Raw genomic sequence first — 23,834 nt, 5'->3', positions numbered from 1 at the left:
ATATGAAATCTGTTTTTCCTTCCTTTCTTCCTTTCTTTTAAGGATTTTATTTATTTATTTGATAGAGAAAAAGTGTGAGTGAGAGCACAAGTGGTGATGGAGAAGATCAGAGGGAGAAGCAGACTCCCTGCTGAACAGGGAGCCTGACTTGGGGCCTGATCCCAGGACCCTGAGATCATGACTTAAGCCAAAGGCAACTGCTTAATTGACTGAACCACCCAGGTGCCCTGGCATCTGTTTTTTTTCTACAGTATGCACAATTAAAAAAATTCTTGTTTATATTCTTAATCCTGGCCTCCTCCCTAGTTGCCCTGTGACAACACAGCTTAGTGGTCAGCCAGTTATTGTTTAGAAATTGTTCTAAAACACCTTGACTCAGTAAGACCCCTACTTTTTTCACATTGATCTGTGTATTTGGAAACATATAAAAATCCAGGCAGTTTACAAGTCTGTGTCAGCTTTTGCTTTCTTCCAGGTCCTCTCAGTTCTCTTGGGTGCATACACAAGACCTCATGTTCAGCCAGGAATGAGTGGAGAGTTTGGGTCCTTTCTGGTCTCACCTATAGGTGTGCAGCCTGTATAGGCTTCCAAATTTCCAGAGATTTGTGAGAATTTGTCAACCTCACCTGAATGAGACTGTGAGACTACGGTCGTCTCATTCCCCAATCTTCTTGTTACTATTATTATTATTATTATTATTATTATTATTATTTGTTTTAGCTAGTTTGACATTTCGTTGCCTGCTCTGACCAGGACTATAATCTCAGAACAGCCTTGTCACTATCCTTCCTGTTTGTTTGCTACAGAGATGGCTACTATTTTGGACAATTCCCACAGGCATGGAATTGCTCAGTGCTCTACTCCAAACCAAGTGAGCCCCCTCCATCAACAAAGCAGCTGTTTCTTGCAGCTTGCATGCCCTTGTATATCTACCATGACAACTAAGCTGGAGGACATTGAGGAAGAGAGCAGCCTAGACAAAAGTGACATAGACACCCACTGTTCTTTCTGGAGGTTTTTCTTGAATAAATGCATCTCAATGTGTTGAATGCCTTTGGCTAATTTCCAGAGTCTTAAAATAGTTGTTTTGTTTTGTTTTGGTTTGTTTGTTTTTATAATTTTCTTTAGTTGTATCACTGTTTTTGGGGGGAGAACATTTGCTTGTTCTGCCATTTTGGGAGTCGCTTGGTCTGAAATATTTATTGATGAGCATATTTGCTTTCTTGCTAGTTTTCAGTCATGTAGCAAATAGTTGAGATGCCTGGATAATAAGCAAGTGTATTTTTACCTAAGACTCCATAAATATTATATCCTGGTTTTTAGAAATACATGTGTCAATGGAGCTATACGTGAATGGGGCTAATTTTCTTCATGTTTTGGAATGAATGTTTTCTATTTATTTTTGAATGCTTCACCTGTCTCAACTCTAATCTGCAGGATATGGAACAAAATATAAAATTGAAAGCTTTTGAAATTATCTAGAATGGATATTTATGATGTTTTTTTACTCTCTTTCTTGATGACATTTTAGTTGTAGGAAGTGAAGGGGAGTCAGCCATTAAGAGTAGACCATGTACAACTTATTTGAAACCAAGTCTTTGAAGTATCCCCAGAGCTGACCTGACAAGCTTATGCAAATCAGAATCACAGCAATCATTTAGCAAGAAAAATCCAACACTTTACATTTAACCATGATGGCATTGCCCTTAAATTGTACGTTTAAGGAGGTATACAGATACTTATGTATATTCTTTTTTTTTCTCTAAGTTTTATTTAGTTATTCATGAGAGACACAAAGAGAGGCAGAGACATAGTAAGAGGGAGAAGCAGGTTCCCTGTGGGGAGACTGATGTGGGACTTGATTCCAGGACCCCAGGATCATGACCCGAGCCAAAGGCAGATGCTCAACCAAAGAGCCACCCAGGTGCCCCCTACTTATGGATATTCTGAAAAGAAATCATGATTTTTACTTTTAGAAGTTTTTTTTTTTTTTTAGACTTTATTTACTCTAGAGGGAGATGGAGAGAAGAGGAAGAGGGAGAAGCAGACCCCTGCTAAGCGGGGCACGAGACCCCAGGATCATGACCTGAGCGGAAAGCAAGATGTTTAACCAACAGAACCACCCAGGTGCCCCGTTTTTAGAAGTTTATTATCAAAATTATCTTTTAATCCATGGGGAATTTGGGGAAAAAACAAATCAGTTTAAGAAAAAATGTCCAAACACAGCCCCTCTATTTAGGTAAAGTGGAATTAAACTAAAACAATGGAATTTAAAATGTAAAGGTCTTCAAAGCAGTTGTAGTTATAATTGTTTCCACTAAGGTGTGCTAGATCTCCAAATATTATTCATGCTCTCCTGTTAGCAAATGCACTGCACTGAATTCAACAGTGTTCACTGCCTTTCTCAGGGCTGCCAAGCCCTCTGCCACACAGGAGGTTTTTGAGCTGAAACAACAATGTACTATGCACAAATTCAACTAAAACACAAAGAGAGCAAGAGACCATTTTTAAATTTTAAATGAGAAGGACAAATAGTTGCATTTTGAATTGGTGATTTTTATAAACAGACTTGTATATTGGCTTTGATTTTGTAGAATAATTTGATTTGTCTGAGAAATTCAAGAATGTTAACCTGACAGGAGGGAGTTTTTCAGGCAATTTTTCTTCTAATAAAACTCTTTAATGTCCTATTATTATTTATAACTAGTGTTATAAATGTAAGTTATTTTTGCTTTAATACCATATCAATCTGACTCCCTCATTATTCATGAAAATTTAAATCCCTATTGGTTTCTGAGATCATCTAGTGAAATTTGAAAAAAAAATAACACAAAAGAGCAGTTCTAAATAAGTATTTTAGGCAGGAAGTGGCATAGATTCGGAAGCACAGCAAAATCTTTTTTTGGTAGATAGCAAAAATGATTCCTTTTATTTGTGGTACTGAACTTAATTTTTTTCCAAGTCTTAAATCAGAAATTTAGCTATCTTGTTAAAAGCCTCTCATATAGGTGTTAATTTAATGGTAGACTCTGTAGTTTGTTGAGGAGAATATGCCAATTTTTCCTATAAACCAATTATGGGCTCTACATAGAAGGTTCTACGTATACACCTTAATCTGGAAGCACTTTTATGTATGCAAAGAACTCTTTTTGGTCATATAATTCAGTTCACAGTATGCTTTGGAGCTGTTTTCTTTTCATTATCTTACAGTGGTTTCAGTTAAAAAGGCAATTTGTACTTTCTCATCTCCAAATCACTGTTATTGTTAGCTTCAGCAGCTTATCTACTTCTATCATTTAGTTTCATAATTTAGGTTAGATTGACTGATCATTGTGATGAAGGATCATTTTAATAATAATTTTAGAATGTCAGCTCTAAACTTAACCTTAAAGAAAATTTCGTGTACTATAGCAATTAATCTTAAGTTGTTGGCAAGGTTAATTTGTATAGGCAAAAAGTACTTTATATTCAGTTAATCGGCTGGGAATCAGTTGATAACTAATTGCTCAGTTATAGGTAGTTTTTATGGACTGAACTGAAAGCTTTGCACCAAAATGATATTTCTTTATAGATAAAAGCTACGGTTAAAGCTCCATAGTTTATGTCATTATAAAATATTGCCTTCTGTACCCAGACCTAATTTTGTAGTATTTAAAAAATCTTTTTGGAAAAAAAGTCTTTTTGACTATGGTAGGTCTCCTTTTGTTTTGATGAATTTTCAAAATAATGGCAGAATGCATAATCAAGTAAGTAAATTTTTATGGATATAGAGGAGTTTCTAAAAAATTTCATTTGATTATTGGGGAACATGACATGTTTTGTCATTCTTCTGCTTTCTCATCTGGTTATTAAGTTAATGAGTTGGGCTCATGTAAAATGACATCTGTACTTAAGCTGAGATACATTGTTTAAATAATTAATAGAATAATCAGGAAACAATTCAGCTCTATAAAGTTTTTACAATGTTAACTCAGAAATCCCTTTCATTTGTGAGATCTTTTGTGTTGATTTATTGAAATAATTGTCTCCATCATAATTATTAACTGCTAAATCATGGTGATTAATTACTATTTCCTAAAACTTTAAGTAAAGGAATAAGATTTATTGAGCCGTTTTGAATACATGTAGAGGTAGAGAGGAGTAGTATGTTTCCCAACATAGAAGCTTAGGGAAATTACTCTTCTATGTAACAAATATAAAACAAATAGAACTCTTTATGCCTGAGTTTAACTTCAAGTTGTTTAAAAATACTTTCTAAAAACAAAGAGGAATGAACTTTGAATACCACAGAGTCAAAAGCTAATGAGAGAAAATTAAGATCATGCAGAAAGGTATCCGAATACACTAATTACTTGTTAAAATGATACAAAGGGCAAAATGAAAATCTTCAGCATGTAGAATAGCAGCAACTGCTGTTGAATGGAAAGCGCTGCGCAGCCTGAGGGTGGATTGGCTCAAAATTTAGGAAGGCATGTCAGTGGTGCTTGACTTGTTAAGATGCAGCATTTCATCTGGTTTAGTTTAGATTTAGGGCATTAATACGTGTGTTTTCTGGGAAGTGAGGCCCATTTGGAATTTAATTAGAGGTGCAGAAACTCTGCCAGGAATATTTAGACCAATTAATGCCCTACATTTAATATAAAAAAAATTTAAATTACCATATTTCTATTTGACAAGAAATGAGCCTAGAATGTCCCCTCAGCATGCTTTCCGAGAAATAAACACAACTGATGTGAAATCTATACATAATGCTTTTTGGGAAACATGAGCGTGTATTAGAGTCAATATGGTATATACATACATACATACGCATCTATATTTTTGCTTGAATGAATGAGATAAGGGTACAAAACACATGTAAATTAGAAAACACTAGCCATCTGCATTTGAGGAGAAATTTGGCTTGGTTCAATGTCAAGGTCATACTGAGAGACCAGCACATTAAGCCACCTCAGGCTTTGCTGCAACATTATTGAAATGAACAACTTCAAACAAGTTTTGGAGCAGGAATGGAAAAGTTGGGTAAAATGGAATCAATTGAACTGATGGAGGGTAGAGGCTGAGTAGAGGTTCAAGGTCTGTATGGCAGGGGTCTTGGAAGCCTAATACCGGGAAGACTCTGAGGAGGATAGAGGTAAAGAACAGATCGATCTTCCTTCACAATTTTAGGAGTCATTCTCAATTAACTTTTCTTTAAGTAGGAGATGAACAATATTACATATATGGAAGCTTAAGTATGGAAAATGGAGAGCTGAAACAAGGACACTTTCACACAGTATGTGGGCTTGTGGGCTTGGGTGTTGGTGGGGACCAATCCTGGAAGACACAAGTAATGCTGGTATTGCACACGTAGCTTTATTCCCTAGAAAGCAAGGCAGCTTATAAAAATTCAGGACCAGAGAAAATATCAATTGTAATACAAGATCAAGAATGGGAAATACATAGGCCTAGGATCTGCAAAAGTTAATAAAGGTGGTCTGTAAATTTCGCCCTATATATCTTGCTATTTGAAGCAAATAATTTTCATTATCCATGGAAAAACTCTACCAGTCTCTCAGGAGAAGCAAATAGTTTTCTTATTGTGTTCTAAGACACAATCCTTCTTTTAAAATGCAAACACCCAAGGAGAGTATATGCTATATAAAATCACTAATGCCTGAAAATTACAAATAATTTTCTCATGTCCTGTAGTGGGAAGATAGGCTTTGGCAAGGGTGATTCATGGAATCAGTAAAAAATGACTTATAATTTAGATTTCCCCTCCACAGACCTACTTATTTCAATTCTTTGAGTTCAAGTTTACCTACATTGGAAAAGAAAAGGAACATATAATTACCTATATAGAAAATTATTTAATGAAGCTACTAAATGATAGGTAGATTGCAATTTTAGGTATTAGGCATACTGCAATATCTTTATGGTTGCTGGCTAAACCCATAGGATTCATGTTGTCAAAAATCCTCACTTTTTTAACGAGCAAGTATTGTGGATAATTTTTGAGAACATACTTCATAACTAGATCATGATTCCTATTAGCTGATTCAGGGAAACCATTTTCTAAGAGAAGTATCCACAAAGCAGTTTCCAATCTGTCCTTAGGCTGACTCAGGGTGAGGGGGTAATTGGCGTTTATCTGAGGTATGTGCTGTACTACACCTGCAGTGAATAATCTTTAGTTTTGGTAATGAGTGCTCAGTATTTGACATTGACAGGTCACATCACTTTTTTTTTTTTTTTTACCTTCTTTCCTCATGTTTATTGTCTCATATTCTTGAAAATGTGTCTTGTCCACTTTATTAACATTTTAATCATTAGGAGCAGAGAAAAGCATTGTATCTTCATATGTGTTGATTTTCTCTCAGTTTTTAATAATTAATGTGCAAATAAAGAAAGAATAAATTGCATTTGAAAAGCCAGATAAACACAACTCAATTGCAAATTAAAGAGTGAGTCTGAGAGATAGGTCTGAAAACACTGAAACCGTGAGTCAAAATACAATCCATATTCATTTTTAGCTGTAAATATTGCTTTTGTAATTAATTTTTAACATTGGGATCATGTGATATAAGTAAAAGAAGCGAAATGACAGCTTTAATTGGCTATGCATTTTGTATACTTCTTTTTCCTCTTTCCTGAGGTGTGTTTGGAATGGTTGAATGTATGGCTTTTACTGTGCTCTCAAAGAACAAAATTGCTAGTTCCTCACTAAGATGCCCCAGTATTAAAAAAAAAAAAAAAAAGATGCCCCAGTATTTCAAAAGTACATGAAGCATATCAGTGTGTTTCTTCCATCTGATTTTTGGTAGGAGGCCATTTAATGTCTCTGAGAAGCCTTGAAATGCTCATCAGTTTATCTCTATTTTATCCCTAGCTCAAAAATCCTTTGTTGTGACCATCTTCCAGTTAAAGAAGAGAAGATAGGGTTTCTAATTTTATTCGGTCAATGGAGAACTATCTGACAGGTGACAAATCTTCTCTTTCACTATTGAACACAATATTTTACTTTCCTGTATTTTCTGTCCTCTGGAGCATGGGATGTTTTATCTAAGACACAACAGTAAGAAGGAGCTTCTAATAGTCTACTGAACAGGACATTGATTTAATTTGTATTAATTTTTCCAGCTCTCATTTTGGGAACTCAAAAACCACAGACCCAATCTCTCAAAAACTTGGAGAGGAAATACTGCATGTGCATAAAATATTTCTAGCTCTAAAAATCTTTGTCCAAAATAATTGCAAAAATAAGACAATGGGAGAGAGAGTACTGAGTACATGGAATGGAAAAATCTAGAAGCCTACTACATGAGGAGAAATGATATCATGGGGTGCCAATATGATAATTCACTCTTGTTAATAAAGAAGAAACCAAAATTTCATTTTATATGCAATAGACTGGTCCCTCTCAGCTGAATGTATTTCAGTAAGTCATTTAGTCAAAAGAGCAATTGCCTGAATTTACTTAGAATAGACAACACAATATTAGCTATTTGTTTCCTGTATTTTCTAGGCAGAAAATTTTCCATGATATGTTGTCAAGTATGTAATATATGACAACAGGGTTTTCTTTTTATTAAAAAGTCCCAAGCATGACTATTTGCTATTTCTAGACTTTCATATGAAATTAAATGGGAGATTTTTATAGCTCATTTAAATAAATTTCCACATTTGGTAGTAACTGCTAATATTAGTAATTGACTGAAAAAACTTAAACTTACATTCTAACATAAAAACATACATAAGTCAAGCTTTAACCTGGTAGGTTTAGTAAACTCTCCTTTATGACTATATTATTCAAAGTCAATTTAAAATAGATCTCATTTTTTTTAGTAGAAGATTGTTTTAGGTTCTAGTATATTTTTGGCAACTGCATGTATACTTAAAAAATATTTTTTGTTTCTTTTCTTCCCAAATGATAAAATTCCCTTTTAAGTTTTCTGAGTATTACTTCTGAAGAAAATATACTCTTCAACTTTTCCCTATGTAGATATGACTTATAATGTTTATCCTCAATTCACTCTCAACTGGGAAAGAGAAAGTCACACAAACACATAAGAAACAAAAGGCTGCTTTTTTTTTTTTTCTCAAGACTGTAAAGGATTTCTGTCAGATAGTAAAAACCTAAAGTTAGAATTTATTGGACAGGGGATGGAGGGCAATCTGTGGTTATGTTGGGATTTTCACAATTTTTCTATTTAAGAATTTACCACAGATTTTACGTGGCATTTATAAAGGAAAATATCATACTCACTGTATGAAGTCATGAATACTGTTTTATAGAGTGTTTTAGGGGGAATCGTGGTTTGAATTTTGAATTAATGCAGAAAAACTAAGGAAACTAAGGAAACCAACATAAAACAGTCTTATGTTTATACAGACTTATTTAGGCAAAATATGGTATTTATCTGAGGTAATATTTACCCAGTGCAAGCAGTCAGAAGAAAATTTATTTTCCGTAGAATCATCATAAAGTAGTGTCCTAAGAGACAACTATTAAACCACGTATAAGTGCTGTTTACTTTGAACTTTCTTCTTAACTCACTCCTTAACACTGCTTATACTCCAGAAAAGGTCAGAAAATATTTTGCTTTATTTTCATTTAGATTATTATAAACAGTATATTTATAGAAGTGAGCAATTCATTTTTAAACTCTTTTTAGTGTGTAATTCTGGTCATAACTTTCAGGAACTTAGAAAGTTGATTTTAAATAAGGCCACTAAATAAGTGATATTATATACTCTTTATTGGTTATAGATGGAAGAAAAATGGCCAGAATGTTTGTTCTGAATGACTTTAGGTCTCTATTTAGTGAAAGAGTTTAAATACATGAAATAAATGTAAAAATTCTGAAGGCTTAAATGCAATAAAAGCATATGTTGTATGCCTCACTAAAGTTATGTGTCACACTGTCTGAAAACTTTAAAGTTCAGAGGCAGTATGAAAAGTCAGGTGAAATTATATTTGCTAGGGTGGTTATAGATTTTTAAAATGATAAAATGACACAGGCCAATAGAAATCGCCAAAATGCAGGTTTTCTGGTGATCCAGCAGTAGTAATCATAAAAATACATGCATTTTGTAAATTAATGTTGTTTTAAAGGAAGGTAATGGAAATAGATAAGTGGAAGTTGCAAGCATGTAACACAGCATTTTTCTGACACTCAGAAAGAATCTGTTATCATATTATAAAAACTAGTGCAGTCATTATTATTGCATAAATAATTCTATAAAATTATTTTATTATTTACTTTATGAGCAATAATTTTTTTATGCAAATTTCTCAAAGTATTCACCAAAGCCCATCATTGAAGAGAGCAAACAGCCATTAAAAATGGGGTTATTGGGATCCCTGGGTGGCGCAGCGGTTCGGCGCCTGCCTTTGGCCCAGGGCGCGATCCTGGAGACCCGGGATCGAATCCCACGTCGGGCTCCCGGTGCATGGAGCCTGCTTCTCCCTCTGCCTGTGTCCCTGCCTCTCTCTCTCTCTCTCTCTCTGTGTGTGACTATCATAAATAAATAAAAATTAAAAAAAAAATGGGGTTATTGTTGAAAAACACCTACAGGGCAATGTGTACTTATAAGTAATAAATTGTATGTTTAAAACTCTAAAGATTTTTGCTTTACAACATAAAACGTTGAAACTATGGGTTATGACACTGGTCTTACTTCCATGCAGGAGATTAATTTAGTTTTGAAAGAAATATCATACTATTTCATTTAAGTATTTAGAAGCTCATAAAATAGGAATGGTAACATTGTTCTTAAGCACTTTGGAAGGATCTTTGGAGAAGAAAAGATTCAGATATTAAGTGAGTAATAAATTAAAATTCAGCAATGGTGTCTAATTTGGATTTGTTTAAATTCATGGATAGTTTACAGGCTTTAAAATTTTTATTGTTTTTATGTGCACAGCCAGGCAAACCAAATAAACCAAATGTTGCCTTTTTAAAGTTATTTTAATTACTAGCTAAGAATCATTTAGTAATTAGTAGAGTGTACAAACAATACTTGCTCTTGCTTATATAGCAATTACTTGTATGAAAATAGGGACTTGTAAATTTGAAAAATAATATTTTTCTTTAAGAAGAAAATTATTTCTTTGGAATTGACTTATGAGACTTACTTGACTGTAAATAGTGCAAAAGTAATTTCACCCAACTTTAGACTGAATTAAAATAAATTCTGTATAAGTCGGTTTTGAACTAATGAACTGTAGAGGTGCATTTTCAAATTAGAGCAACTTATGTATTGCTTCCCTAATATTTTCTTTTGAGAGCATTTTATTTCTTCATGCTTCTACTTCTATGATTTCTAGATTGGCCCTATCTTATATAATATAAAATCCATGTATGAGAATTCCCCATTGACACCTAAGATAAATTGGAGATAATTTATTTTAAGAGATTCTTCACTTTATGAAAATATTCACAACAGAATTACTTTGAATACTAAGATACTCTTGATACCATTTAAACACACCCATTTTAACTCACACATTCTTAACATTAGAAGCTATTTCAAGATCATCTAAAATAGTGCTTTTCAAACTTCAGTGCATATACACATTACCTGGGAATATTGTTAAAATGCAGAAGTGTTTCAGTACTCTTCAGGCCTGAGATCCTGCATTTCTAACAAGCCCCAGGTGCTGCTGATCCAAGGACCATACTTGGAGTTTTAAGAATCTAAAGCATCTTTCTAAATGCAATGACTCTTGGGGTGAGCTGATTGCTTTATGAGTTTCTCTATTGCATCAAGATATACGCTGCATGACTGCTATAGCAGATTTTTCCTTCTAGATTAATATTTCCTGAAAGGGTCAGCAGAAGGAAACCAACTCTATTAAGAACTGGATTTAAAGTGAATTAGTTTTCATAGACTCGGTCTACCTCTTTTATTTTTTATTTATTTTTTTAAAGATTTAAAAATTTTATTTATTTATTTATTTTTTATTCATGAGAACATAGAGAGATAGGCAGAGACTCAGGCAGAAGGAGAAGCAGGCTCCATGCAGGGAGCCCGACGTGGGACTCGATCCTGGGTCTCCAGGATCCCACCCTGGGCCGAAGGTGGCGCTAAAGCGCTGAGCCACCAGGGCTGCCCTACCTCTTGTCTTTTTTTTTTTTTTTAATTTTTATTTATTTATGATAGTCACACACACACAGAGAGAGAGAGAGGGGGGGGGGGGCAGAAACACAGGCAGAGGGAGAAGCAAGCTCCATGCACCGGGAGCCCGATATGGGACTCGATCCCGGGACTCCAGGATCACGCCCTGGGCCAAAGGCAGGCGCCAAACCGCTGCGCTACCCAGGATCCCCCTACCTCTGTCTTTTAAAACAAATTTGTCCTGATTTGTGAACTTGATTGAGACATTTTAAATCTTTGGGTTCGAGTTTTCTCATCTGTGAAAGGAGGGTGTCCATAAAAGGCTGAACCTCAAGCAGGTGTGCAAAGATACTTATTTTAGGAATAGAAGAATTACTTCCAGCTTTATGTTTGTGATTTTATAAATCAAGGCTGAGGTTCTTTCCTTAAAAAAAAAAACACAAAATTTAGATCTGGATATTATTAATAAAAAGCAATTAATTGTATTTGGGTTTAAAAACCACTAGGTTGAGCTTGTAGACAGCAGATGAAGGGAAACAATTGGGATGGTAAAGTATTAAAATTGTATTTCCAAGTGACAATGCTGTCTCAGCCACTCAGTCTCCAAAGTTCTGAGGAGTGGCCACACATATACTTTGTCTAAACTGACTTACTTCAGGAATAATATATATTCTCCTTGCATGACTTACTTTAGAGGATAAGTTATTTAAAGCTGAAAGATAGTCTCCCAGCACTTTATTTCAATTTATCTTCCCTGATTAATTTACAAAGCACAAAGGAAGTACCTTAACCCACTAGATACCAGATTTCTCTACTCCTCCTGTTTTTATTTCTTATATTTGTTTTAAGTAAGAGCATAAGTACTTTTATGCTTTATGTAAGGTTTGTCGTATACACCACAGAGACTAAACAAAAAAGCGGTGAACATATAAGAAATGGCCCAAACTATTGGAAATTATAATATCCAGGATGTATGTTCATGCTTACCATAACCAAAAATAAATGATTCTTCATTTCCATACCAACTCTATACTGTATCTGTATATCTCTATACCTTCAACTTATGTTTATAAGAAATTTCCATGTTATTTAACTCAAGAGCTTCTGAGGATATTTTGGCTGACTTTTTTGCGTGTGGATGCATTTGCAGGGTGAACAGTGGGGGAAGGAAAAGCATTTGGGAAGGCAAAGTAATCAGCTACGGAAACTAATGCCTCACACTTGCTCCTATCTCCTGTTTCTAACTGGCCAGTGCTGAGCCATGGACTATGGATATGCCATCTTTAACAGGCTTAGCCTGACAACTAGAGAAGAGCATATGAAGAGCTTTTCTTGTCTTTTAACAAAAAAGAATTTGGATTTAAGAGAAATAATTATTTTTTATTTATTTAATTTATTTATTTTAATTTTAATTCCAGTGTGGTTAACATACAGTGTGGTATTAGTTTCAGGTGTACAATATAGTGATTCAACAATTCTATGCAAGAATAATTTTTAAAAAATATTTTATTTAAATTCAATTTGCCAACATATAGTATAACATCCAGTGCTCATCCCATCAAGTGCCGTCCTCGGTGCCCGTCACCTAGTTACCCCGTCTTCCCTCCTTCTTCCCCTTCTGCCACTCTTTTTTTGTTTCCCAGAGTTAGGAGTCTCTCATGGTTTGTCTTCCTCTCTAATTTTTCCCCACTCAGTTTCCCTCTTTTCCCTTATAATCCCTTTCACTATTTCTTATATTCCACATATGAGTCAAACCATGTGATAATTGTTTTTCTCTGACTTATTTCAGTCAACACAATACCCTCCAGTACAAGAGAAATCATTTTTAAAGGAAAAGTTTGCTCAGGGTGGAAATTCAGGTAGTAGAAACCCCTTTGACTACAATAGTTTTTAAAAACAAACAAACAAAAAAAAAACCTGAAATACCTCTCTTCTCTCCATTATTGAACAGCCTGCCACCTTTTGAGTCCTGCCTTCCTATGTCCCCAATTGCCTTGGCTTCTCTCCCAGGCTCTAGTTATTTAACTAATATTTTAAGATATACCTTTGAATTTTCTCAATTTAAATAACATCTATCCTTAGATTCTAGAAAAAAAAAATAACGAACACCTGAGAAGGGAAAAGATGGTCAAGGACTTTCAAAGAAGAAAATATAATGCATATATAAAAGCTGGCTGGGTATATAATAGTAAGGTTTCTTTTTGACTACCACCATCAATGAAAGGAGACCAGTAGAAAACAGTGGCATCAGAGATTTCCTGGTGTACCTCAAGTGAAAAGCTCTTTGAAATGCAAAGGGAAAACACATGGGAATAACTACTCCCCATCTTCCAAATCTCTGATGCTCTTTTGAGAGAGATGATTCAGGGACTGAAATAATAGCATCCTGGTATATCTTTTAAAAATTGACAAGCTAGGGGATTCCTGGGTGGCGCAGCGGTTTGGTGCCTGCCTTTGGCCCAGGGCACGATCCTGGAGACCCGGGATCGAGTCCCATGTTGGGCTCCCGGTGCATGGAGCCTGCTTCTCTCTCTCTCTTTCTCTCTCTCACTATCATAAATAATAAAAAAAAAAATGGGCAAGATAACCTCAATCAAACTTGTCCACTTACAATGTCAGTTTCAGGATACGTTAAATGAGAGGTTGTCTACATGCTATATAAGGGATGCTTCTCCCTATATCTCTTCAAACGTCATGATCTTTTGAAACTTATTCCCTTTGAATCTTATTTTCTTTTCTAGTAGATTGGAATGTTCAGTGCAAATGCTTCCTCAGAACATTAGCAGCTATGACCCACAACTCTGGCTCTTAACTCTTTCTCCAGTTCTGAGGCATTAAGTGAGTAAAGATGAAGAATAGAGCAGAGCTCTAGTGGACAAAGAGAAGGAGGCTTATTCTGAGACCAGTGACATCTGTTTGGAAATGATGACTAGGAAACCGTGTGTAATTCTGATGGTAAAAGGAGGCACACCTCTGGAAATACCTGCAACTCCTTGAAAGGAGAAACTCAACTCAGACAAGTTCAAAGACATCATTCTTATAAGTATGTTACCTCTCAAATTTGAAGAGAGGATTAAGATATAATTATTAGTTTGAAAATTAATTAATACTGGTGGCTCTTATTAGGCATAACATGCTCTGTATTCCCAAGATTAACAATACTGAGTGATTTTGGAAATGATTTATTTCCAAAATCTCTGTGGCATTTGACAGAGTTGATCTCACTATTCATAATGAGAACTTTTTCTCTTCTGATTTTTTTGGTATTATCTTGGCTCTCTGGCTATTTCTGAATATAATTTTGTGTTTACCGTTTTGCTGTCTGTCTTTGCTGTATCTTTTTCTTCTTCTTACTAAATTTCTTTCTTCATATCATCCCCCATACACAATTTGTTTTTATCTAATTCTCACCATTCAAGATCATAGCAGCTTTTTATTGTTTCATGTAAATCACTCCCAGTTCCACCGCCCTATGCCCTTTGCTACAAAGCTCTAGCTACACATTTCCAGCTGCCTGCTAGACATCATTATTTGCATGTTCTACAGTTTCTGTAAACGAAAAATTTGTCAAACCATTTTATCACCCTTCTCTACAAAACAACTCATTGTTACTAAATTTCCAATTTCTGCCAATTTTATTACTTTTCTCCCATTGACTCAGCCTGAAAAATACGAAGTTTCATTGAAGTCCTTCATCTCTGTCTAGTCAGACAGCTCCTTCTTCCTTCTCATTGCTTAATTCTGCTGAATTGTAGCAGAATGTGCCACTCCAACCTATGGCTCTTTGATGTAAGAATTATTTTGAATTGATTATTTTTGAGAAAAAGCAGACATGGGAGACATTCTAAAAAAAAAAAAAATTAGAATTTACCCTAGGAATTTACATTTTTAAGAGAAATCTCCATTTATAAGGCTCTCTCCCGCTCAATACCAAAAGAAGGATGATTAAATCACAAGAAACTATCAGTGGAGAAGGCACTGGCTTAAATCTGCAGAACAGCCTAATCCTTGTTACCTTTGTTACTGTGCTTTTCCTGGTAACTTCATGTAACTGGCTTCTATCGCCTCAATCCCCAACAGCTTTCTTTTGTCTTCAGCTGAAGATGGTATTTAATTAAGGCTGGTGGCTTGGGCCATTTTGAGTTGTTTTTTTGTTTTTGTTTTTGTTTTTGTTTTTTGAGAGTGCATGTGTGAGTTGGAAGGGGGAGCGGCAAAGAGAGAAAGAGAGAATCTTTTTTTTAAAAAAAGATTTTATTTATTTATGAGAAAGACAGAGACACAGGCAGAGGGAGAAGCGGGCTCCCTGCAGGGAGCCCCATGTGGGACTTGATTCCGGGTCTCCAGGATCAGGCCCTGGGCCAAAGGCGGCGCTAAACCGCTGAGCCACCTGAGAAAGAGAGAATCTTAAGAAGGCTCCATGCTCAGTGTGGAGTCTGACTCAGGGCTCGGTCACACAACCCTGAGATCATGATCTGAGCTGAAATTGAGTCTATAGCAACTGAGTGAGCTACCCAGGCACCTCAGGCTATTTTGAGTTTTACTCAGTTTTCCTGAGTGTTTCCTGTGTATGCAGGAGGCATGCATGTTATTAAACTTCTGTTTGTTTTTTTTCTTTGTTAATCTTTTATTACAAAAAGTCTCAGCCAAGAACAATGATGAGTAGAGGAAAACATTTTTTTCCCCTCTATACTGCCTATCATTGTTTTAGTTTACTGCTCATATTCCTTCCACAATTGAGTTCAGGTGTTATTTTAAGGTTACTTGTACACCTTAATTTACCCATATCAGGGGATTTAAAACCTCTTATTAACCTTAAAAGTAAAACTGTTGGTGATTTTCCTAGCAAAAGGTGGGTTTCTTCAGGAATAAAAGAGAATTGTAATCTGGGACAAACAAACTATGGCAAAACTGAGGGCAGGCCCAGGAACAAAGACGAGGTACACTTTTTTAAAGAGAAAAAGGGTAAGTTGGGAAGGCTGTTATGATCTAAAAGTTCTTTGAGTAAACTGAGAGTCCAAAGTATGGTGACTTTTCATTGGCTGAGCTGTTTTGGGGTGGAGGCAAGAAGAAGTCTTTTCCTTTGGCTGGAGTAGTAGAGTAGTATCTGTGCAAAGTCAAGTCTGTGTAAGGTCCAGTCTGTCTCTTCCTGTTGGGTCTGAGAATGACCATGAATGGTAAGGCATGAAAGTTCCTCCTGCTGAAAACTTTTGACTCCATTTTCATGGGATTTCCCAATTAATAATTTTCATACTATATCGCAAGAATTATGACTTTCTGCTTTTTAAGTCTGGGGCACAATAGGATAGTGTTTTAAGCCTACTAGATACTCACTAGATATTTGTTTTATTATTTTTAAATTAATTCTATAATACAGAGTTCATAATAAAATAATTACACATGAAAATAATGCCCAAACTCGGTCATGAAAACAAAACATCAAAACAAAACAAATATTAGTTCACTGGTTTGATTTGGGAATGAGCCTTGGCTGGTCAGCGTAAGTTGAAATTTATGTCAGAGTTTCTTTAAATTGCTTGCCTACACTGTGACAAATCCTGTCTCACAAGATTGACTTTAATAATTTAAATGTTTCTTTGGATTTTAGACTTGAAAGCTAAGTGTATGTGGGTGGAAAAGGATGATTCTGACTTGAATTGATAGGATTAAGAAACAACCCAGCTGAGTAAGCTTTTGTGGCTCCAATTCACTTAAAATGCAAAGGGTAGATAGTTGTGTAACTAATGTTAGAGACAGAGAATGATTTTAAATATAGGAGAGGGGTTTAGACTACTAAATAGCACCTTGCTTTTATGCAGTCAGAAATAATTTCACTTTTCTTCTAAACAAGAATCGGAAGTGGCATTACCTTTAAAGCAGCCAATAAAACTAGTACAATGATGGAGTGTCTTCATTCTCTGTCTAAATAAAAATCATATGACAAAACAGGGATGGAAAAAAAAAACGGATGGAAAGGCTGTGGGTAGTTAAACTGCCAAGACATGGGCTTCTTAATATTCTGGTCAGCTTTGCATCTGGCAGTAGTTTACTGTCAGCTTTTTCCCAGTGTTGATCATCTAGAGTAAGAGAGTTCCAACACCTTCAGGTCCAGCTTATCCAGTTTTTTTTTTTCTTTTAAGATTTTATTTATTCATGAGAGACACAGAAAGAGAGAGGGAGAGACACAGGCAGAGGGAGAAACAGGCTTCCTGTGGGGAACCCTGATGTGGGACTCAATCCCAGGACCCTGGGACCACGACCTGAGCCAAAGGCAGATGCTCTTGGGACCACAGGACCATGATCCGAGCCAATAGCACACTGAGCCATCCAGGTGCCCCGTATTATCCAGTTTTGGAGCCAATTCTAGACCAGGCTGGCTGAACATTTATAGCTCATAATCATCCATAGGTGGGAATTACTTAGATCCAGTTGTCTTATGTCATTTTCCTCATCATTATCCCATTTCCAATATTTTCTTCCTATCCAGCTCAGATTCCACGTATTAATAATTGTTTAAAATATTTTTCCTCCCCCTGGGCTAAATGGAGATGAGTAGTAGAATCAAGTTTGGTTAGAGAAAAATAGAATGTTATATTACTTTTCACAAATGACATACCTATACAATTTTAATACCTCTCTAAACATAGAATTACCTTGTTCTTCTGTTTGTCATCACGTCTTTCTGACAAAACACCACTCTGCATCAATCCAAGTATCAGCTTCTCCGAAGCATGTGCATGAGCAAATGAGTGCAAATGAGTGCATAAAGAATATTATGAATTCAGCAGATTGCTTCCCACATAAAATCATTAGTTCCTTGCTTGGACTCTAACACTACTCAGCAAGCCTGCTATATTTTACTGGCCAACTTCTTCCACTCAAGACAGAAATTATTTCAAAACTTTTCTACTCTCCTTAAACTTCTGGATGCAACTTTGTTACATTTCTTCATAGAGTATATGGAAACCAGTAGACGAATTTCCTCACCTTTCATCATGGAATCTATGCACTTACCCATACATTGATGAATCTGTATTCATTCTCTCTTCATGGTCTCCTCTATGGAAGATGAATTGTTCTTCCTAGCTGAGGTCCAGGCTTCCGCCTCTTGGTTTCTAATCATATTCCTTCTTAGCTTTTTGTATTAGTCAGAGTTCTCCAGAGAAGCAGAATATATACACAGAAGATTTATAATAAGGAATTGGCTTACCCTGCCGTCTCTACTTGATCCTTCCCATCTACATTTATTTATTTTTATGATAGTCGCACAGAGAGAGAGAGAGAGAGAGAGGCAGAGACACAGGCAGAGGGAGAAGCAGGCTCCATGCACCGGGAGCCCGACGTGGGATTCGATCCCGGGTCTCCAGGATCGCGCCCTGGGCCAAAGGCAGGCGCCAAACCGCTGCGCCACCCAGGGATCCCCTCCCATCTACATTTAAATGGGTTTAAGTGTCTATGAACTTAAAATAGCAATGACAAAAACTATACAATATTTAAGCTTGCTTTCTTCCTTTCTTTCTTTCTTTCTTTCTTTCTTTCTTTCTTTCTTTCTTTCTTTCTCTATACCAAAGTGGGGTTTGAACTCGTGACTACAAGATCAAATGTCACATGCTCTACCAACTGACCCAGCTAGGACCCCTAAATTTTCTTTCTTATTAAATGTCTTTTTCTTAACTTTTTTTTTTTTTTTTACCTTTTGTGTTCTTGGATGTGAACTCAAGTTTTCTTTTAGGTCATCTGATATTCATTTCACACCCATTTTGTTCCTAATTCCTCAAACAGCAGAACTAGGAGAAACTTAATGAGTGAATTTGTTAAACTGGAAATTTACTCTATGTCTCTATTTGAAAACATAATGCATGGAAAAATGCTCATAGGTTGTATTACCAGAACTAAATATTCATTGACTAAGTGCCTATTACATGCTAGGCATTGTTATTGGAGCTGGTGAATAGAATAGACAAGCTCTCTTTTCTCATAAACTTAAATTCTCTGGAGTAAGTAGAGGGAGGGGAAACAAATAAATAAATGCTAAATATGTACCAACATGCATGCATACATTGAAAAATTGTTGAATAAGTAAATAAGAAAGCATCATATAATGAGAGTGCTGTGTAGAGAATTAAAATAACAGTGATGTCCTGGAGATTGATTAGGCAATCTATAGCCTGGGTTGCCAGGTATACCGATTTGAAGGTGACATTTAAGTTGAAATCTAAATGGATAAGCAGAGAAAGAATATTTGAGGCATATGTAACAACTTCAGCAAACAACTTGTGTCTTAGGAACAGAAAGAAGACCAGAGTGGTTGAAGTGTGGTGTGCAAGAAAGTGGTATGATTGAGATCAGAAATATAGGCAAATCCCTAGCGCTTTGTAAGTTGCGGAAAGAATTTAGCCTTTTTCCCAAGTGTGATGAAAAGGCATTGGGGGATTTTAAGGAGAGTAGTGGGACAATCTGATGTATGTTTTAGAATGATTGCTCTAGTTGCTGTATGAAGAATGAGTTGTAGTGGTGCCGGAGTGGAATTAGGCTGCTCAGTGAGAAGGTTACTGGAATAGTTTGGGCAAGACATGATGGCAACTTTGATCAGTGCTAATAATGGAGATGAAAAGAAGTAGACCCAGCAAAACTGCTGGGACAATGTGTATGTGTTTCTTTCATTTTGCAAATTCCCTCAAAAGATTTTTACTAATTTACATTCCTCACATGGTGTGTGAAAGTATATTATAACAATGTAAAGCTGGACATTGTTTAGAGATCCACAATTCAGTTTCACATAAGGTGAAAACAAGACCCACTGGTTTTATGTGCATTAATTCAAAATGACATGTTTCTTTCCTAGGAAGGAACCCTAGGCATATGCCAGGTTCCGGTAAACTATTACAGACTACAATGTTTCTCAGCATTTCTCTTTTCTATGCTGCATGTTCTTTTGGCTGACACTTCTCTGCAACACCTCTCCATGTTATGTATGCATGTTATAGATCCTATTTCTTGTCAACCCATGTTACAGTGCTGAGCAAGACTGGTGCTTACAAATTACCCATGATCACATGAGAAAATCACTGAAAAAGGAAACTGATCATTCATTATGTTTATATTTCTACTACAATTCGGTCACTGAGAGTAGTGAACCCCAACAGTTCTACTGTGGTTTTTCAGTATTGATATTCCTCAGGTGTTGTTAGGGAGAGAATCAAAACAATGCCTTCCATCTCTATATAGCGGAAAAGATTTGGAATTCAGATTCAGACACTTTGGAGTCAAGTTTTGGCTTTTTCTTTTTTCATAGTGTAACCTTGGGCCTTTGTTGCTTCAACTGTAAACCAGGATTATAGTAGGTACTTACCTTACCTATGTCACAAAACTTGGTGAGATTCTGAATGTTAGATGTGAAAGAACTTGTGAATTCTGAAGTACGCTTAAGTGCTACCATTTAATAAAAGCTGTAGGTGATTGAGCTCTTAATTATGCTTCAGATACTGTTAAAGTTGCACATATATAGACTTATTCCTCATGCACTCTTGTGAGGCCAGGGCTGTTACTTCTGATCAAAAAATGGAGGAGAAATTAAATAACTTGTTCAAGGTCACACATGCAATAAATGACAGAGCCAGGACTTAAGCCCAGGTAATTTGATTGTATAGTCCCTGCTTTTAACCACTATGCTCTGTGAGTACTCTGTAAAGTTGACATTATTAAAATATTCAAAGTGCACATATTGATACAAAATATATGCCAGACATTGTGCACCAGAGAGCACCAAAAGGAAAAGTCAGGGTCAGTCATAGCTTTTAAAATATCTGTCCAAGTGAAGAATTGTTTTCCTTTAAGATAAAAGAAAAACACACTCCTGGTTAAACAATTAAAATGGTCCTTAACTTAATTAGTATGTGTAAATTAATAGATAATGAGTCAATGTAATATAGACTAGCATCCACTTTTTTTTTTAAAAAGATTCTATTTATTTATTTGAGGGAGAGAGAGAGAGACAGGGATAGTGAGAGAGAGCCAGGAGTGGGGAGAAGAAGGCTGCCTGATGAGTAGGGAGCCCAACCCGGGGCTCTATCCCAGGACCCTGAGCTCATGACCTGAGCCAAAGGTAGACGTTTTACCCACTGAGCCACCCAGGTGCCCTGAGCACATACTTTTTAACATAATTATCCCATTAATATATATTCTTTATTGACTGGACTATATATTTTTTCAGAAAATAACTTTGTCTTAACATTCCAAAGAGATTAATTTTCTTTCAGATAGATAAACAATTGTTTTCTTTCTTAGTATTTGTGGATTTTCAAATACATTCAACGCTTCAGTCATGATTGAAGACCTCAACTAATGGGATACCACTTTCATTTTTATTTTATTTTTTTAAAGCTCTTTTTTTTTTTTAAAGATTTTATTTATTTATTCATGAGAGACACAGGGAGAGAGAGGCAGAGACACGGCAGAGGGAGAAGCAGGCTCCATGCAGGGAGCCCAACATGGGACTCGATCCCAGGTCTCCAGGATCACGCCCTGGGCCGAAAGCAGGTGTAAACCACTGAGCCACCCAGGCTGCCCTCATTTTTAATTTAGTGGTCAGAATGACTTTTACTTAAAGAATGCTAAAATAGACATGTGCAGGTCGATTTACTAAACATATTTTTAAACTCTAGTACTATGGAAACTAGATTTTTATAGCTTGATCTCATTTCAGCTGCCTAATGGAGGTATGATTTTTAGAATATTTAAAAGAAATTTCTTCAGTTTATGTCACACAGATTCAATCTTTTCTTGCACAAATTTTTCTGTGACACAACAGATGATTATGCAAGGCCATTTATGTAAGTGAATTGCTCAGTGATATTATCAGCCAAAATTGTAGGTTGAGGTCAAGTGATGTCAAGTCATTATTTAAAGAAACAAAGGCAAAGGGAAAAAGACAGATTGTAGAGGAGAAATTTAATACATTTTGGCAACATAAGTAGGAAGGTCAGTAAAGGACACAAAGCTAGAGTGATGTCATTATAATTGGCTATAGTTCAGAAATGGCAGGGTGGCAGTTAGCCAAAAAGGCACTTTGATGTTGTTTGTTTATATATTGCTATTTAGCTATCCATATCCAGAAGTGGAGATTACAGCAGATAATTTTATGGTGGATGATGAATATTGTGGTTACTGTCTTATTTTAAACTTTGTTTCTAAAATGCAATGACTATATCTTATTTAGAGCTTTCATTTTAAGATGCATTTCCTCATATATGCAGACCTGTAGGATCCTCTACAATCTAGACAGGTCAAATGGCTGCAGAGATATTTGTTTGTTGAAGTGATATGGATATAGATTTTGAGTTCAGACAAAGCATTTAGGGAAGATTCCCATGATGTTTTAAAATTATGAAATAATCAGATCTCTGCAGTATCTATCCTAGCTTCATGGGTGGCATTTATGCCACGCCTATAAAGAGGAAGAAAGGAGTCAGCTGGAAGGATATTTTCCTTTTTCAGTTTCTCAATAGATTGTGCTTTCTCCCCAAACACCATGGCTACCTAACTAACTCTTACTCCATTGGTTAAATCATATGTGTTTAGCAACTGATGGCTTCCTGATGCAGTTTTTGTTTCCTGCAGATATGATAAAACAAACTTTTCAGAAATATAATGCAAGCCACAAATATGAGTCACATGCTGTTTTACATTTTCAAGTAGCCATATTAAAAATTTAATTTAATGATATACTTTCTTTAATGAAATATATCCAAGGTATTGTCATTTTTAAAAAAGTAATCTCTTTACTTGACATAGAGCTCAAACTCACAACTCTGAGATCAGAGTTCAAACTGTCAGCTCTATCAGCTGAGCCAGTCAAGTGCCCCAAAATATTATCATTTAAATATGTAATCAGAAAAAACCCCAGTGCTGCAGCTGGTTTTGATACTACAACTGATACTTAATGTTCTACTCATCTTCTACCCATTCTAGATTCTCTTCACTTTTTGCTGGTCTAGATGGTTTATCAAATGGGTAATCCGGACCACGTCCTTCTTAGGACAGGCAGCCCCCTAACTACCTATAGTGAAATCTGGACAGAGGTATCCACTTGGTCTTTCCCATTGGTTCTTACTTCCAAAGTCCAAATCACCAACCTGGAGTAGGGGTAGGGTGTTTCCTAAATACCAAGTATGTCTACTCTAATATAAAATGAAGGGTAAGGAAATGATTACTGAGTTGCTTGAGGATCCCTTTGCACCCAGTGTTAACTATATCTAGTGAATTTATTACTGTGTGAGCTCACTCAGGCATGGAGTATTGGATGAATTTGCATTCCTGAATAATAAATATGACCTTGACATTTCTAGGAATTCTCTTTTTTTCCAGTGTATAATTACCTGAGAAAACGCGCGTAGATTTCTGTGAAGAACTGGTTGAATTATTACTATATAATGTTGCCTTGGCATTGCACGGTGATTTCCTCATAGATTCTTGACCTCTTCTTCAGTTTATTTATTTTTTTAAAGATTTATTTTTATTTATTTATGATAGACATAGAGAGCGAGAGAGAGAGAGAGAGAGAGAGAGAGAGGCAGAGGGAGAAGCAGGCCCCGTGCCAGGAGCCCGATGCGCGACTCGATCCCGGGACTCCAGGATCATGCCCTGGGCCAAAGGCAGGCGCGAAACCGCTGAGCCACCCAGGGATCCCCTCTTCTTCAGTTTATTGGAGGCCCATAGGGGATTTGGGGTAGACC

This window comes from Canis aureus, chromosome 30 (assembly GCF_053574225.1).
Source record: "Canis aureus isolate CA01 chromosome 30, VMU_Caureus_v.1.0, whole genome shotgun sequence".
Taxonomy (NCBI): domain Eukaryota; kingdom Metazoa; phylum Chordata; class Mammalia; order Carnivora; family Canidae; genus Canis; species Canis aureus.
This window is presented reverse-complemented; position numbering follows the sequence as displayed.